Below are 16,625 nucleotides of genomic sequence, written 5' to 3'. Positions count from 1 at the left end.
GGGATTCAGCATGGCAACAGATCTCTCCAAGGAAATCTCTTTGCAAATTACACACTCTCCACACACTCTAACCCATTTTCATATCCCTGATCTGCCTGAGGAGTTGTGAAAACCACTTTAAAATTTCCTTTATAAGGTCAAAGTGTATGGGAATTCTGTCTGACGCTCACACAGATGTCTACTACCGTTCATATTAATTCCTCAGTTAAAGCTGGGGCTCAAAAAACCTCACGTTCAGATTCTGTGGCACTGGGTCCAGGACTGGCTGGGGCAGACACTGACGGTGGGAGTCTTCAAGCAGATGGATGCAACAGTGATTCTTAAAAAAATTTTTAGGCAGGAAATCCTGGCAGAGTCCTATTTGAAGGTCCAAATGAGTCAAAAGCTATGCTGTAGCTGAAGAGGGAGGGGGACGTCCAAGCTGGGCCAGGGCACCTCTCTTTGCTCCTATCCCCCTAAAGCAACATAAATGGCCTGGGGTCTGCAGAGCACAATTTGAACACCACTTGTGTAAGGCAACCAGCTTGGGCTTCGGAGCAGGTGAACATCTCTGCATCTCGGTTTCTTCATCTGCGAAATGTGGAAGATGACAATGCCTGCCTCACCGTTTTTAGGAGAATTGGATGAGCCCAAGAGTGTAAGCACATCTGCTCTTACTTGGTAATCCACAATGTCTCTGCTTTCATTCTGACTCAAGTCTCAACTCAACAGTAGAGAGCCCTCCGCAGCACCCCAGGCCTCTGCAGATCGTCACTCTCTGGGACAAGCGAAGCCCCTCTTCTGGAAAGTGGCCAGACTCCTGGTAAGGGAGGGGTTAACCATGGTTTCCCTCCCCGACAGGATAAAATTCAGGTGGGAGAAAGGCTGAGGCGACTGGGAGGATCACAGAATTGCTGGGATGCCCTGAGGCCTTTTCAGCGCCCCACATGGTGACCCAGGAACTCCTCCCTCACAACCACTGTTGGGAACTTGCTGCATGCTAGGCGGATGCTAAGTGCTTTCCCTGCACTGTTTCATTTAATCCCCACAACGACCCCACGATGCACATACTATGACCCTGCTTTACAGGTTAGAGAACTGAGGTTCATAGATGTTAAACCAGTAATCCCCAAGTTTGGCTGACCATCAGAATAACTGGGGAGCTCTTAAAATGCACATTCCTAGGGCCCCACCTCACAACAACAAAACCAGAACTCAGTTCTTTAGGGTCCAAGGTCTCACACCTATCCAGTGGGAAGACAGGGCTGGGAATAGGGGGAGTCAATGGAGGCGGCTAGAGCCAGGGTGCACCAGACAGCCAGGCCCTCTTACAATCTACCCGAACGTGACCCCAGCCTCACCATAGGCCCACCCACCGCAAAGCCAGAATTGGAATGCAGGCCACACTCTTATCCATCAAGTTGCCACCATCCGAGGATCCCCTAGGGCAGAACTTCATAAACGTGAAGATGCGTCAAAGCCACCAGGAGGGTGCTGACGCAACCAGCTGCGTGGAGTTTGTGATTCAGTAGGTCTGGGGTGGGGCTGAGAATCTGGAGTTCTAAGTTTCCAGGTGATGCTGATGTGGCTGGTCCAGGCTCCACACTTGGAGGTCCACTGCCTTAAGGTGGAAGGAGGAGCCGGCACCTAGAGCAACAGGTGCTTCTCTAGATTTCTTTTCTAAGGGTCTGGGATGAAGGGCTCTGAGCAGCCTGGATGCCCCACTCTGCAACCCCAAGGTACATGTACCCCAAGCTAGACGAATTCCCCCATCTCTTCTGCACGCGAGCACCTTGATGCCAGGCGTCCCAAGCTGCTCCTGGTCTCAATAAGGAACAGTATCCTGGGGAAAGGGTCTACAATTTGCCAGTGCAGAGAAGTCAGGCCCTACCTGGGTCAGGACTGATGGGATTTCTGGTTTCCGACCACTCCGTGTGGACCCCCATCCATCCACGCGGGGGCTTCTGGCATGGTGGTGGTGTGCTCACGTGTGTTTCTATGCTTTTGGCAGCTCCGCATTTACCACTGACCAAGAAAAGAAGAACCGATTTAAAGTTCTTAGGCTCTCATTGCTCCCTCATTGAGTAATTGTCCTGAGAGCAGTTGCAGACATTAGCACTAATTACTTAATTTAATTTTATGTGCTCCTTGTTAGGGTCCCAAATTCAATCTACAAATTAATGGCAGCTCACATGCAAATGAATGGAATTCACAGTCCCCAGACTTCATGGTTTTGGTTTTGGTCTTTACAACAGCCCTACAGCCCATAAGCCAGCACTGGGTATTTCCTTCTCATCCTCAAAAAAACTCTTTCTGATTCATCAAGCACCTAATTGCACAGCTCTTGAGGGACCTTTCTACCAAAAATGAATATCAGCATCCAGTGGGCCTTGGCCCCTTCATCACTCCCACCCCCACCAATTGCAGACTCACCCGCCCCCACGGCTCCCCTCAGTGCCCTGACTTAACTGACCTGTTCCTGACCCCCGACCCCTATCTGTTCCTCCCAATTTTTCCACTCGAACCTAGGCCCATTAGGGTTTGGGCTAAGAGCCCTACGTTGGGCGTCAGGACATGTGGGCCCGCCTACTGACCAGCCGGCTGCAGTTTTCGCACCTAAATACAGGAGCAACAGGATGGTAGTTTCTGCTGAAGGAAATGGGAGGTGCTGCTGAGAAGAGAAATCTAGGGCTGTTATGATCTTAGGACTCGGGGAGGAAGTCCTTCCTCCAGGGGTTTTGGAACTCGGCTTGGAGATGTCGGGAGGGCAGGAAGCAGCTCTGGGGGTGGCCAGTGTGGGTGTGGAGCGCAGGGGGGGTTCACAGCATCACTGGGCTGCCATTTCATTTTTGCTGGCGGCTGCAGTGAGGGACAGCCTCCAGCTTCCAGGGGGACCCAAAGAGCCCCTGGAGGATTCAGAGCTCTGGGGAGAACTAGCCCAGGCTTGACATAAGCTGTGTGGAGAAGCTCAAAGAGCTCCACCTCTGAAACACCATCGCCACGGGAGCCCAGGCCAGCCCCAGCTGACCATAACCTGCAGAGAGAGCCCTGAGAAACAGCTGTGGCCTGGGAGGCAGGCCGCACGGAGAATGGTCCTTTGGCCTCTTTATCTTCTCAGACATGAAGTGACCACAACCGGGAATCGCTCAGGGTCTCTAGACTTACTATCGGGAGGACACCTTTTTTTAAGCTTTACTGAGGTAAAATTGAAAAATAATGGGAGACATTCTTAATAAGTTGTATGTTGGGAGCTTGGAATCGCTTATTTGGGCCTCAAAAAATAGTTGCTTATTTTCATCCAAGTTGGTAAAGCAAGACATCTGTTATTTGAGAGAACTATCCTGTCTTAGCCCATCCAGGCTGCTGTGCCGTCATACCACACACCAGGCAGCCGATAAGCAACAGAAATTTCTCACAGGCCTGGAGGCTGGAAGTCCAAGATCAGGTGTCCGCAGGCTCAGGTTGTGGTAAGAGCCCTCTTCCAGGTGCCAATTCTTTCTGGGCCCTCACATGGTGGAAGGGACAAGAGAGCTCTGTGGGTTCTCTTTTATAAGAGCACTAATTTCGTTCCTGAGGGGTCCACCCTCAGGATCGAAGACCTCGCTTCTTAATACCATCAGGCTGGGCATCAGGACTTCAACATATGAATCTGGGGGGAAATGAACACTCAGACCATAGCGTAGCCTGATCCCTACGGGCCCATCAGCAGTGATGTTCCATGATTCCATGAGCTATCCCCATTCCTTACTTACCTGAACAATAGCCAACAGTACTGAACACTTAGCCCAGTGTGCCAGGCACTGTGCTAAGCACTTGACATGCATTATTGTACCAAATACAACATTTCTGCACAGGAGGGGCTATACTTATGCCCACCTTGCACCAAGGAAACCAAGTCTCATCAAACTCAAGTAACTTACCCCAAATCACAGAACTTGTAAAAGGTGGAGCTTAGAGCTCCACTCCTGGCTGCTTCTCCAGCATCAGTCCCACCCAGAGGTTCCTAACTCCTGTGACAGTCAGGAACTCACTCTGCCTGTGGAGCAGAGAGACCCTCCCCCAAGCATGAGGACAGGGCACTGGGAGCAGTCAGATTGCAGCAAGGGACACTGCTGAGGCGGGCTTGGAGTTCAACCCTGGACCATCTAGGCAGAACCCACGTGTGGCAGAATGTTAAAAAAAAAAAAAATCCTTTTGCTGTTCTATTTCTGTTGAAGGATAGACACAGTTAGACAATACAAATGTGTGCTTGTTCGAAGGGCTTGAAAGAGATGCTGCTGGGCAAGAGGGGGAAAGCAGCAAGCAAAGCCCTCATGCTTGTTCAGGAACTCTAAAAAGAAAGTATAAAACCCTTTTTCTTTTTTTTTTTAAAGGAGGCAGAAAAATCTCAAACCATGACTGGGAGACTGACGAAATGAGAGGGGTTTGTGGACTCTTAGATCAGAAAGAGGCACATCTTCTCTCACAAGCTGGATGGGTGGAAGGGTGGGTGGTTGGATGGTGAGTTGAGAATTCTCTCCAAAACCGGGACTGTCCCAATCCCCAGGAGGGCTTTCGGGCCATCAAGTTCCCCTCTCTAATATCCTTGCCCCAGATTCTGATAGGCTCTCCCAGCTGAGGATGGCCCCAAAGCCTAGATTACTGCTACGGGTGGAGAATGCAGGGGGCAGAAGCAGCAAGGAGTGGGCGGAAAGCCAGGGAGATGAGTTAGGAGTGGAGATTTCCCCCTGAGGAATCATACTGATGAAATCTAGGCTAGAGAGGTCCACGTTCAAAGGTCTGTTTACTTTATTATCGTTTTACCCCGAGGAATGTGCCTGTTGGGTTAATGTTTATTTTATTGAATAATCTAGTTTTAAGCATGTCAATAAGAGTCAGTGCTACTTTATAGGAAGAAAATGCAGTTTGTGGCTGATTTCATATCTCCACCAAGAGGTCCTTCCTTGGCCCATTGGCTCTACTGCCACCTGGTGGTGGATTCCTTTAGCGCGGGGCTGGCCATTTGGGTCGCAGACCAGAACCCCAGCCCAGGGTTGGAATCCTGGCTCCGCTCACCCAGAGCAGGATGACCAGTTCGACAGAGTTCCACTCTCTGAATTTCAATTTCCACATCTTAAAGTGGAGACCGTAATACCGGCTTTGGGGGAATTTTGTGATGATCCAATGAGTTAACGTATGTGTAGTGCCTAGTGCAGAGTAAATGTTTAATAAACTATTCATTAGTCGTATTGGGAAAGAACTTGATATCCCCGTGGGGTTCTGTTCTCCTCATTTCCATTCTGACTCGAGTGAAGCTATGGAAGGCGTGGCCCCCGCATTGGCGGCTGAGTCAGAGGCTGAGAGATGTTGGCATGTTGGGCCAAATCTAACAGGGGAAATGTAACAGGAATAAAGTTATAATTTATATTTATTGTCCACCAAGTGTCCACAAATGTGGGGGATGTCTAGCTGACAAAAAAAGACCAGGCCGAAAACACTGAGAGATTGTAAGAACACACAGCTCAACCACAACCAACTGGGTGACTCCACACTGAAAACTAATTTGATCAACAGTCGTGAAGGAGCAACAGATATGACAAGCCTTTAAAATGTTCACTCACCCTGACCTCTTAATTCCACTACTAGGACTCTACCCAGAGAGAGTTGTACACAAAGATGCTCATTACAGTGAAAAATTAAAAACAATAAATGTCCAATAATAGAGGACTAGTTAATTAAATTGTGGCTTACCCATATGCAGTCCTTCAAAATTTAAGGGAAAAATCTCATCATATAAATTGGGGTGCGGAATATAATTAGAACTAGAGGATCATAACATACTGATACAAAGTTTCAATTAAATGAAGATAAAAATTAGAAGACTTCATGCACCTCATGAGACAGCTTCAAATTGTGTAAGGCATAAATTGACAAAACTATCAGGAGAAATCGACAAGTTCAACATTGAAGTAGGAGATTTTAATACACCTCTTTGAGTAGCTGATCAAGCAGACAAAAAATAAAACCAGTAAGGAAGAAGGGTTGAACTCCACAATTTAGAAGCTTAATAAGAACCCTGCATAGGACACTGCACCATACAGCTGAAGAAAACATGTCCTTTTCAAATGCAGACTTGACCACACACACAGAGAAACCAGAAATATCAGTACTTGATGCTAAATTCTAAGACTGGTGAGGATAGCGAGCCAGATGCTCTTTGTTTGGAACTCAGAGAAGATCCCCCACAGGAGGTTATGGCTAAGATGAGTTTGTGAAGACAGTTCTCCAGATAAATAAGATGGGGCTGGGGGCTGAGCCTGCCTCAGGCAGAAGTCGCCGGTCCGAGGGTCCTGAGGCAGACAAAAGCAAGTGAGCTCAGGGAACTACAGAGAGCATCCCTTGGTGTCTGTAATACCAAGCTCTCTTAGTCAGCCTGCTTCCAGGCAGAGGCTCTCTCATGAATATCCAGGCCCCACCAAAAGCTATGGTTCAGTTTCCGCCTCTAACAAGAGACGGGGGTCTTCAGTTACCTCCAAGCTGGGGCATGTCCCCCAGAGAGAAACATGAGCTGGGCCCGAAAAGGAGCCGTCCAGAGCTCAGGTGTCAGGCAGGCGTGGTGAGCTAGCTCACCACGAGCGGGAAGGTCGCAGGACTCTGCGGCTCCGCCAACCACCAAAGAAACTCTCTGTCCCTCGCCTACGGGGACCCCTAAAGAGCCTTAGAGGCCTGCAGGCTGGGCCAAGCAAAGTGGGAGCCAAGACTTCCAGGCCTGGTCCAACCCAGCTATGTGACCCAGATCACCCGTCATCCTCTGGGGCTCAGGCCACCTGTTAAACACAGGTATCACTGGCCTCCTGCCCACCCCAGCAAGGTGTCACATACACAGGCTCAGGTTTAGGAGGGAACTCGAGAGGTGTTTGCAACAGTAACTGTCCAAAGCCCCTGCGTGGTGGAAAGCCAGTGTTCATCCCAAACATTCATTCAGCCAACTGCTTTCCCGTGTCCTCCCCACAAACCACTCTCCATGTGCCCCCGTGACCTGGTGTGGGACCTCACCTTATCCCCCTCTCAGTCCCCGTCCCTGGCAAGTGGTGAGATGTGATAGCCAAGAGAGGTTTGGGCAAGCCACTCAGGCCTTTTAGCTCAAGAGACAAATATGAAGGGAGAATACAGAAAGGAAGTTGGGAATCTGCTGTGTGACTGTGAGCAAGTCACTTCCCCTCTCTGGTTATGTCTCCTCATTTTTAAAAAGAGGGGAAATCATCTCTAAGCTCATTTCTTGCTGAAGATTCTGGGATCCTACCATTGAAAGAACTAGGTCTATTTCAAGGGTCAGTTGAGCAAATTCTTAATCAAAGGATATCCTCCCTTCCACTGACTTACCAGGGCTGCTGAGAGGTGCAAGGAATCAGAAGTGGGGCTCGCTGAGCCACAGACCGGGAATTAGACCTCACAAGGGGCTGTTACCGAACCAGGTACCAGATTCGTTCTGCGCCCCACGCAGCAAGCCAAAATGCTGAGACGCTGAGGTTTACAGCAACAACAGCGCTTATTCACAAAGCAGCCAAGCCGAAGGGAGAACACGCCTCACATCTGCCTTCCCACGGACAAGGGGCTCGGGGCATTTATGGGATAGAGATAAAGATACCTGGCGGCCCGAGGTGTGGGGAACAGGAGAAAAAAGGTGACTGGAAAAAGGTGAGGTAATCCACGTTCTGCGCAGGCGGATCCAAGCCACAGGCATCAACACGTTGAAAAATGGAGGCGCTTAGCTCCGCCTGAGGGCGGAGTTTCCGGCCCTCTGACGTCAAAAGGTCATCGAGTGGACACTCGCGCATGCCCAGTTGAAAGGTCGGTAGTCCGTCCAGTCTCAGGACCAGCTCAGCTCAGAGTAGACGCAGGTGACTCCAAGTTCCCGGAAAGCAAGTCGGGCAAAAACGTTATTGTCTCGGCTACATGCTGCGCGGAGGACGTGCAAGCCTTTCCTAGACAACCTTGACTAGTGAAGGCAGGTGAAATGGATTTTTGACTAATGGTTACCCACGGTCTCACGGCTGCCACCAGGACTTGGGGCAATAGGTCCACTGTTCTTCAGTCATCCCCACCTGCCTGAATCAACACAGGGGGAACACTGGTGTTTCTATCAGGGCTGACCAACATTTTTGATATGCTAATAAGTCCTAAGAGAAGTCAGTCCTTCACATGTGTGTGCATGTGTGTATCTACAGATACCTACAGAGATACATATATGTAGAGAAACTTGTGATCTCTCTCTCTTCAAAAATATACAAATGTATAGTGAATCAAGAAAAGTAGAATTAGGAATTCCCTGGCAGCCCAGTGATAGTGATTAAGACTCCATGCTTCCACTGTAGGGGACACGGGTTCAATCCCTGGTCGGGGAACTAAGATCCGGCAAGATGCGCGGCATGACCAAAAAGAAATAAAAGAAAAGTAGAATTATGTGATAAAATGTAGGTTTGGTTCTTGAGCATCTTTGGGGGTGTAAGGGAAACAGGGACGATACCCCAGTTCACAGTGGTGCGCTTCAGCTTGCTGATGGGAACTTATGGTGCCTCAACACCAGCAATGAGCAGTCTTCCTGTTTCCTGCTTAATCTGGGCCAGCCTCTGAAGGGTCATACTTATTTCTGGGTCCTAAGTTTTGAGAAGGATACTTCAAACCAGAGGCTCCCATGTAATATCAGCTCAGGTGGGGTGGAGTCTGGAAAGCACTGAGTGATAGTTGAAAGAATTGGGCATTCGGAGCCTGGACAGGAGCAGACGGGGGGGAATGTAGTAAAGGCACACACAAAGGCAAGGGATATATAGGTTAGCATAGAAATAGAGTTGAGTTTTTACGAAAATGTAAGTAGAAGGAAGAAAGATTAGTTACAATGGCCACGTCCATATCCGCACATAGAGTTTCATCCTTCGGTCTCCTTTCATCCAGGCTGCTCTCCTCAGTGACTTTGTTCATTCCATCTATCTCCTAATGTCTCCCAAACCCATCTTCAGCCAAGATCCCTCCAGAGCTTCATACTTGTACATCCAACTCCCTCCTGGTCACCTCCACCTGGATGTTCTCATGCATACCAAGCTCTACATGTCCTGAAGTGAACTCTTCACCACATCCATGACCATATTGGAAAGGGCTTCAAGTTTCATGGGCTGCATTTTTACCAACCACATCTGGAAGGCAAGGGAAGGTATGGAATGTGTCATTTATAACTAAATGGTAAATGTTTACCATTTCCATTTGCCTCTATCCTTAGAATGAGGTGTTTTCAACTTGGTTGCTCATCGGAATCACCTGGGACATTTTTAGAAAATGCAGATTTTTTTCCAGGCCCCACCCAAAACTCCATGAATCAGAATCCCAAGAATCTTAACTTTTCTTTCTTTCAAATTTTGACTCCCACTAATGAGATCAACGAAAGTCCATTATGTTAATTAACAAGTCATAAATTTCACCACTGAAAATTCATTTCTCACATTTATTATAGTCAGTAGGAAAGATCAGGAATTGATTTCGAGGGAATGAATGCCTTGGCTCATATCACCACTTTTAACCGGAAAATACACCTCTCAACCATTCTCTTGAAATTTAGCAATTCTGGGAAGCATTATCCGCTTGATGCCTCCAGAGGGAATCTACCCTTCATTTGGCCTCTCTGAGCATCAGGTGGTTGATTGTACAGTATTAATTTGTTCTCACACTAATTCTGTTCTTTGGAGAAACTCTTAAATCACTCTCTCTCTCCCTCTCCACCCTGCCCCGCCACCAAACTGGCAGCTCAGAAGTAGGGAAAGAAGGGGCAGGGCAGCCAGGACAGGCACCGAAAGGTCCTAACCTCCACACTGGCCCACACCAATTTTCAGTGGGCTCCCATGCTGCCCCTTGGCCTGGGGATGGCCCTGAGTTTCCGGCCTCAGATATCTGACAAGAATCTGTCATTTTGTAGCCTCGATGTGCTGCTGGCTACCTTTCTGTACTTTTGATAGCTTTTCCCTTTGAACAAGCAAAATATGGCTATGCTCACCTTGTGGGCAGAGGTGGGGGGTGGGGATGAGTAAAATGTAGGCAGTTCTAAGTAGTAGGTCATTGCCAAATTATTTTAAAACCAGCATGGGAATCTAATTAGACATGGATGTGCTAGAATACACCTCCATTCCTGCATCAGCTGCTCCCTGGGTTACACACTCTGCTTCCCACTCTCAATCCCCATTTTTTTTTTTTCTGATTTCCCCTACATCTCACAACACAAAGTTTATTAGCAAAATCATATATTTAATATATTCTGGGTCCTAGACTCTTATCAAATATATCATTTGCAAATATCTTCTCCTAGTCTGTGGATTATATTTTCACTTTCTTGAATAGTCATAAATTTAGCTTTTGATAAAATCTTGCTTTCATACAAATCTATAGATACAGTTAACTTAAATTTGTTACTTGGCATTACATACAGAATGGACGGACATCAAGGTCCTGCTGCATAGCAGAGGGAACTACATCCAATATCCTATGATAAGCCATAATGGAAAAGAATATAAAAAGAGTGTATATATTGGGCTTCCCTGGTGGCGCAGTGGTTGAGAGTCCGCCTGCCGATGCAGGGGACACGGGTTCGTGCCCCGGTCCGGGAAGATCCCACATGCCGTGGAGCGGCTGGGCCCATGAGCCATGGCCGCTGAGCCTGCACGTCCAGAGCCTGTGCTCCGCAACGGGAAAGGCCACAACAGAGAGAGGCCCGCGTACCGCAAAAAAAAAAAAAAAAAAAAAAAAGTGCATATATATATATATATGTATAACTGAGTCACTTTGCTATACAGAAGAAATTAACACAACATTGTAAATCAACTATACTTCAATAAAAAAAAAAGAAACAGACTCACAGATATAGAGAACAAACTAGTGGTTACCAGTGGAGAGAGATAAAATATGGGTAGGGGATTAAGAGGCACAACTATTAAGTATAAAATAAATAAGCTACAAGGATATATTGTACAGCACAGGGAATATAGCCAGTATTAATAACTTTAAATGGAGTATAATCTTTAAAAATTGTGAATCACTATATTGTACACCTGAAACTTTCATAATATGGTAAATCAACTATACTCAATAAAAAAGAAAAGGAAAAACAAAACAAAAATTTGTTAGTTGGTTTTTGAAAAAAATTCTCTTTAAATTTAGATATAATAGTATTCCTTATAAAAATTTACTTCATTGTATTAACACATATTCAAATTATCAGATAAATATTTCTTATAGAATGTGGCCTGAACAGAAAAGAATAAAGCCTAAGTTGTGATGGGACAGCTACTTCTGGTTTTGTCACGTGATGCAGGTTGTCATGGAGGGTCTATCAGATTCAGCGGGAAGTGGAAGGTCAAGGGGCACCACTGTCAGGCTGCATTCTTTCCTATTTCACTCAAGAAGTCATAGGTCTGCTCTGAAATGCCGAAAGGTTCATGGAGCCCCGCTGGCAACAGCAGAGCCTGGAGGGCGCCCTCGTTTTCTTGGTTTTGCTTGAGGAAGTCGGCGATGACCTTCCATCGGGCAGCCTCTGTCTCCTCCTCTGCCCATCTGAACGTGGGCAGGAGCGCGGAGTGGAGGAGGGGGTCGTGGTAAACCAGGAGGAACACGGCCTTCAGTAGCTCCTTGTCTCTCTTCTCTGATCTTTTTAATGTACTCTCTTTCTCAGCCCAGGAACTCCTGAGTGCATCCATTATGTCAGGCTGCCCCAAGAGCTTGGGGAAGGTGGCCAGCACTGGATTACTAATTAAATCAGCACTGCGCATGCTCATCCTGTCTTTCAGGAGCACATCTCCAAGAATCTGGCGATAAAATATCAACAAATGAACGGAGCACATACTTCGCATTAATGTTTCCGGCAGTAGACTTAGCATGTTCCTTGATCTTCTGTTCAAAGATCTGTTTTACTAGAAGTTGAGGCTGCCTTCTCACTGTCATCATCTGATGGAAAACACTACCACGTGCCCTTCTGGATACTGAAGGGTCCACGTCAACACCTTTTTCATAAGGGGTGCCTCCATTCAAGAAGAGTTCATAAGGTTTTGCTGGAATAGGAATTCCACTGGCATGAAAAAGTTTAAGAAACACCCAGCCACAACTTTATTCTCCTCTTTCACCAGTTGAATTGCGAATATAAGAAATTCCAAGTTCAAATAATATTCCAAGATCTGGAGAAGAAGAATGGGACCTGATGAAACAGTCAGCATCAAGCAAGCAGGGCAAGATGCCAGTAACCTGGGAGAAAAGGTCCATATTTTGGGTTTCTTAGGTTGCCACGTGGCCCTGACTGTATGAATGTTGCTCAGAACCTTATTGCCGTCAAACAGACAGAAGCGCACGTGTCTGCTCAGAACCTGGATGCTCACTCCTGGGACAGGAATCATCTTACAGCTCCAGAGGGTCAGAATCAAGGAAACACAACTTGGTCTTGACCTAATAGAGCCTGTTTTAGCACCCCACATTAGATCTCTGAAGGCCAGTTGTGAAGTAGTGAGCTCTGGTTGTAAGAAGTAACTTGCTCAAAATTGATCCCCTTGCTCTAGAAGCTGGAAGGGGGTGGAAGGCCTGAACCCGGCAGGAATAGCTCCCATCGTGGTCAATACGTCGACGGTGTTAATCTGCTCTGAGATGGCTTTTCGGACTGCACTCCAATGAGAATCGGTTCTTTGTTTAACTTCTGCTCCTTCTGCCATGTCTACCTCTACATCTTCTTCACTGCCTTCTTCACTAGACTCCTGGCCTTCTTCTTTATTACAGGGCTCCCAGTCTGTTCTGGGAATAAGACCTTTGTTTCCTTTGGCATTCTAGCCATCCACCAACTATCAGGGTTTTTTTCAATTATAAGGAGAATTTCCCCTTTCTTAAATGTAATGTCTCCAACTTGCTGAGCCATAAAATCTCCAACAGCAACGTATTCTCCACTTGTGGCCTCTTCTTCTTCTTCATCTTCTTCAGCAGAATTGTCATCGTCCTCTCCTTCAGTAAGCGCCCCAGTTTCAGTGACATTTTCTCTACTTATGGACACAGCAAGTTCCTGCAGTTGGTGGGTAAGCTTATCCAAAAGATTGTGTTCCTCCTCTTTCGTCTGATTGTAACTCCCAACAGGGGCAGGTTCATCAGCCTGTGAGAGAATATAAGTTTTGCTTAATTTTTGAAGAACATTTTTATTTTCATCTATTGCCTGTTTTAATTGGATACATCTTTGGTAAATATCTCACCTTTTACTGGCTTCTAGAGCTCCTTTCAGTCGACTCTCAGAAAGCAAATCATCAAACTGCTGCTTCAGCTCCTAACTGCGACGCTGCAGGAACTGGAGGGGATCGTGCTGCCACCTCGCCAGCATCTCCTTCGCCTCGGCCTCAGTCCCTTTTTGACCAGTGCTGCAGCAGGAGGTTCAGCCAGAGCCGCTACATGAAAATCCTCACAGGGCAACCCTTTCATGGATAACCAAGAGCTGACTTTTCCTTGTGAAGCACATGCTCAAACTGGAATTAGAACATGAAGTTCACTCAACGTCATTGGAAATACACTATGTACCATTTTATGTAGGATATAAAACTTTATTTTGAAAAATTCCCACCAAGTTTATCATACAGATGTACTCTTACATGAGCATAAAGATGAGGAAATTCATTGCATCATTTATAATGGTCCCAGACTGGAACCCACTCTCATTTCCACCAATGTGAGGCTAATAAATTATGGTCTATATGGAATACCACATGGCCAAAAAGAGATAGAGGTATATGTATTGACACGGAGCCCTCTTCGAGCTATAGTAAGTATGCGTGGTATGCTCCCCTTTGTGTGTGTGCAGGGGTGTATGCACATGCGTGTGACAATCTCTGGAAGGATACACAGGAACCCAACAAGAGTGGTTACCTCTGTGGACAGGAACAGGGAGACTGAGGGATGGGAAATGAGAGAGAACGACCCAACTTTTCATGTATAGGCCTTTAGCACCATTCTAAACAATGTTTTAACCATCTCCATATATTAACTTAAAAAAACATTTTAACATTCTCTTGAAATGTCAAATATGAATTTCACAATCTACAGGAAACTTTGATATGTCCTTTAACATTTACATTTATAGTACTATGGGATCCTTGATTTTAATACAGTCTTTGATTTGACCTCTTTTACTTCCCTGGGTGGGGATGGGGAAACAGAATTTGGCTTTTTTTTTTTTTTTTTTGCCTTTATGTGCCTATTGTGCATTCTCTGCCTTTTTCTCTGCTTATTATATATTAGGAGGAAGAAGGAATTATTTTTACATTTTTATTACACATATTCTGAATTAGCTACTGCCTCACACTATTTCTCCTTTCTTCATCTCGTCACATAAAGGAGCACAGCATTTACACCCCATGCAGTGTTCCTCACTGTGGTTACTGGAAACCATCACTTTAAGACATTATCTATTAATAAGTGGGGAAGGGCAGGTGTGGACACTGCCCTTTCATTTCAGTATGCTGTAGCCATATTTTGCTGATAGCCTAATTCCTGATACTTATTTGTTTTAATCTTCTGACTTTTAGTTAAAATTCTTTTGGGAGCCACATTTGGAGGGAAGATGTGTGCTTTTGTCAATTTCATTACCCATGTCCATATTCATTCCCAGTGTATTGTGCTGTCTAGTACATGTACCAACTTTTTTTTAAATTGGCGTATAGTTGATTTACTATGCTATGCCAATCTCTGCTGTACAGCAAAGTGACTCAGTTATACACATACATTCTTTTTTTTTAATATTCTTTCCCATTACGGTTTATCCCAGGAGACTGGATATAGTTCCCTGTGCTGTACAGTAGGACCTTGTTTATCCATTCTAAATGTAATAGTTTGCACCTACCAACCCCAAACTCCCAGTCCATCCTTCTCCCTCCTCCCCTCCCCCTTGGCAACCACAAGTCTGATGTGTGTCTGTGAGTCTGTTTCTATTTTGTAGGTAGATTCATTTGTGCCATATTTTAGACTCCACATAAAAGTGATATCATATGGTATTTGTCTTTCTCTTTCTGACTTACTTCACTTAGTATGATAATCTCCAGTTGCATCCATGTTGCTGCTGCAAATGGCATTATTTCGTTCTATTTTATGGCTGAGTAGTATTCCATTGTATATCTGTAGTACATGTACCAACTTTGATAAAGTTCCTATTGGGCCATGTTGTCTGAGGTAGTGAGTGATTACTGTTATTTTTCTTTTGGTTGCAAAGCAGTTTGGTGTATAGTGATATCTTTTCACAAATATTATTCCTATCATCTGCAGGTATTTAATCAACAATTAAAAATTAAATAGTACATACTTATATTCAATTTCCTGTGATAAACCATAATGGAAAAGAATATGAAAAAGAATGTATATATAACTGAATCACTTTGCTGTACAGTACAAATTAATACAACATCGTAAACTATACTTCAATAAAATAAATTAAAAAAAAATTAAATAGTACTTAAAGGTTTATGGTATAAAATAAAATAAGATGGGATAGTGAGTGAGAGTATGGATGAAATGTGATTGGCCACGTCAGTAATTGTTGGGGCTGGAGGAGGGGTACATGGAGACTCATTGTATTTTTCTCTACACTTTTGAATATGTTTGAGAATTTCCATAATAACATGTTAAAAGATTTATAGTATAAAATAGCTGCCCCTTGCCTCACTTCCACCTATTCCCCATTCCTCAGTCCCTTCAATTCTTTTTGCCATTTCTTTGGACATTTATCTTCCTATTTCTTAACAATGCTTCTGGTAGTATGTCTTGATTTATCAAGACATACTAGATGAGTATTGGCTCTCTTAACCTGCCCTCCCAAACAACTGCTACAGTTGTTAGCACCATGTTTGGATAAGCTGAGTGTCCTATTTCCATTATTATAATCATGTAAATATTTTAACTTCAGAGCCAGGTAGTATATTGATTATGATTCTCTTCTTACAAAACATTTCTTTTTCTCCTGAATATTATAATAGACTTGTTTTTATTGCTTATTTCTCTTTCTAGCTATGGCTAAAACATCCCACTCCAATAGCCTCCAAATACAACACTCCACACTTGTCAAATCTATACAGAAGCCTACAATTCCAACTTTTCTCAGGTGTTCTGCCTCCTGGAGCTCCCCATCTCTAGCTCACCTTTGGACATGCCTTCCCAGGACTCCTTCTGACCTTATCCTGGGTGTACCTGTCATCTCCCTTCTATGCTGGATCTTCTTTTTCTGTATCCCATGTTGTCCTGATTTTTCATCAATGCTCCTGCTTTGGTGAACCACATCCTTCAATAGCTTCTTTTTTTTTTCACATCTTGATTGGACTATAAATGCTTTACAATGTTGTGTTAGTTTCTGCTTTATAACAAAGTGAATCAGCTATATATACACATATATCCCATTATCCCCTCGCTCTTGCGCCTCCCTCCCACCCTCCCTACCCCACCCCTCTAGGTGGTCACAAAGCACCGAGCTGATCTCCCTGTGCTATGCAGCAGTTTCCCACTGTTTTACATTTGGTAGTATAGATACGTCAATGCTACTCTCTCACTTCATCCCAGCTTCCCCGTCCCCCCCCCCAACCCTGTGCCCTCAAGTCTGTTCTCTACATCTGCGTCTTTATTCCTGC

At 45.3% G+C, this 16,625-nt stretch overlaps 1 pseudogene; it reads right to left on the bottom strand.

The window, feature by feature from the left end:
- Positions 1–10,861: 10,861 nt before the first annotated feature.
- On the bottom strand, positions 10,862–16,385 carry LOC101317278 (nephrocystin-1 pseudogene; annotated as a pseudogene).
- Positions 16,386–16,625: the final 240 nt, after the last annotated feature.

Source organism: Tursiops truncatus, chromosome 4 (assembly GCF_011762595.2).
Source record: "Tursiops truncatus isolate mTurTru1 chromosome 4, mTurTru1.mat.Y, whole genome shotgun sequence".
NCBI lineage: Eukaryota > Metazoa > Chordata > Mammalia > Artiodactyla > Delphinidae > Tursiops > Tursiops truncatus.
Note: the sequence above shows the minus strand (reverse complement) of the source record. Positions and strands in the feature narration are given on the sequence as shown.